This window comes from Morone saxatilis, unplaced genomic scaffold, assembly GCF_004916995.1.
Source record: "Morone saxatilis isolate NCDOM2014 unplaced genomic scaffold, NCSU_SB_2.0 Contig12, whole genome shotgun sequence".
Taxonomy (NCBI): Eukaryota; Metazoa; Chordata; class Actinopteri; family Moronidae; genus Morone; species Morone saxatilis.
The window spans coordinates 26,947,982-26,950,617 of NW_023339674.1; positions in this window are offsets into that span (position 1 = coordinate 26,947,982).

Consider the following 2,636-nt stretch of genomic DNA (forward strand, 5'->3'; position numbering starts at 1 on the left):
TTTCTGACATTCCTCACAAGACTGTTGTTGGTTAAATGTCTACTATAAAAGTATAGTAATGGACTGAGAGATGAATATTGTCTCATTTCATCCATTTTAGATGACATTTAGATGAACAGCTAGCGCTGCCTTTTTTATGTTATGTTTTACATTGTGTTGACATTCAGAGATGATAAAGCAGTTATTTTGAGTCAATAAGGTAATCTATAAAGTATTGGATCAATAACCAGAATCGACAATGGCATTGGTATCNNTGGTATCAATAAAATCTTAGCAATCTGCACATCTGAACGGGTCAACGCACATCAACCAACCCTCCTCCTGACCAGGAGGCTGCCTGCTTTGGTGAACTGGTGTTGCTACCAGGAATGGAAATTAATTCAGTGATAGCAGTGTTTAACTGAAACTGAAGATAGATATGGATAACTCCTCTTCCTGTACTGAGGAAAGGAATGAAATTAATTAAAATTTAGTTTTTCAGCTCTCACACATGCACATGTTCGCACTCTTGCAAGCCAACATTTGTTACAGGATGAACTGGGCTTGAATAGATTTCTTTTCTAAGAACTTGCTTGTACATAAGAAGGTTAATAGAGATGAAATGTATTCTTTTAAAAATGTGTGGAGCTTAAAAAAAAGATGAAAAGATGAAAAAAAAATCTATAAGAAGCCCCTAGCAGGATAGCCTGCAGCCAGTAATGTGAATAGAAGAAACACTAAAAAACAACATGCAGCTGCCATTATGACTCAGAAAGCAGGGTCATGGCTGGGTTTGAAGACTAAAGAATGATCTTCATGTATTGGCCAGACCCTGGCTAATGCAGTTAGTTATTAGGTTCTCCCATGAGAACCCATTGAATCAGTCAGCTGTCATGTGTAATGAGCACAACATTAAATTTGGGGCAGGGAAAACGGCTAAAGGTGAAAGGTTGAAAAGGGACATTAAGAAAATGGACTTTAATATTAGTTTAGTCAGAAAGGGAAATGGGTTTGACATGCAGCTGACAGGAATTCTGGCCTTGAAGACAAAAATTAAAACGTGGAAAAATCCAATAAAATGTGAGAATAACCTGAACAATGTAAGACAAGAAGCAGAGCAGGAAATAGACATTTGATTGCCCGCTTTGCATGTATGTAGCTGATATTTGCTGATGCAGTATTTAAATTGTGCTGTGTACGACCTGTATGCCCCCAAGTGAAGTAACCTAACTCCCAAATGTACTGTCAGCTCACAGAACACGTAATGAAATATTGGTCTGTAAACAAGAGCAACATTTTGTGGGACAATACAGGAAGTGGAAGCTTACAGTATGTTGATGTATGAGTATCTGTCCTTCTGAAATTCAACAATATTTCAACATCTGTCAATCTGTTAATATTATTTTGTGTAGTGCATTACTCATTTCCTGTCAGTAGCAGAATATTCTTTCACAAGTCTGTTTCTTCATGTGTTGTAGTAAAAACAAACAGCAGGTGCACTTGCAGCTATAACAGCAATGATTTGAGAACCCAATACTGATGCATGGTGGGATCACTTCTCTGTATGTAGGCCAGCCAGCAGCAGGAAGATGCCTCTAAGCCTCAGAGGTGGAGGAGGAGGTCCTTGGAGGGCAATGTTTCTGATCAGCACGTTCATTATCGGGGCTAGTTGCTTTATGGCTGCAATGAACACATTGTGTAATTTCCCTCTATAATTTTGCAGATAGAAATTCTGTGTCAGCAATTACATTCCAGTGTGAGCACTCTGCAGAAAATGAGAATCATTGATTTCTCACTCAGAGCTGAGATTTTCTCAGATTCTAGAAGTTTATTAAACCCTTTGAAATTGGTTGACGCAGAATGTGTCAAAAATGTTACTCTCTTTCTAAATTATGAGAAAGTCAAATTAAAACATAGCATCACAAGCATTACAACAGTAATGACATGAGTATATCCAATGTGTGGGGATGAATCTACCTAGAAATGATTTAAGGAAAGCATACCCTTATAACTTGTACTAGGTAGGATTTTTCTAAAAAACAAAACAACAACTAGAAGTGTTTGTCCGTGTGTGTATCTGCAGAGACCCTGCCCCGTGTATTTTGTGTTATGTGTGGGGGCTTTCTAGTGTCAACCTTCGGGCTGCGTTGCAGAGTGCTGGAGTTTAAGGATTTCATTTAAATACAGAGAACCAGGTGAACATCACTGTCTCCGTCTCTCTCCTCTGTCCCTGTCTGTGTGTCAGGTGTTCTGACTGAGGGCAGACAGGATGAAGCTACACTTCAGCTACTGTGCAGAGGGTCGGTAGTGTTTATTTGTGCTTTAGAATCTTAACGCTGCTAAACATATCAGAAGGTAACTTTTATTGTTCTTTTATTCCACTACTTTGTTCTCGCGGCATCACTGGCCTGTCTTCATTCAATTTCTCTATGTAGCTCGACCTAGGAGGTGCTCTCTCTGGCCTCACTGAGACGGACAGTGATTGGTCAACTTTTGATTTGTTTACAAATGAACGAATCCACGTTCAGTATGCCTTTTTTAAGATCTTCGCCAAATCGCCTCAAATTAGATGGTTTTGTTTAGTATCAAAGTAATGCAATGGTGGTTGTTGCCCAACATCATTTATCCAACAAGGATTTGCCATTTCAGTGAGACTG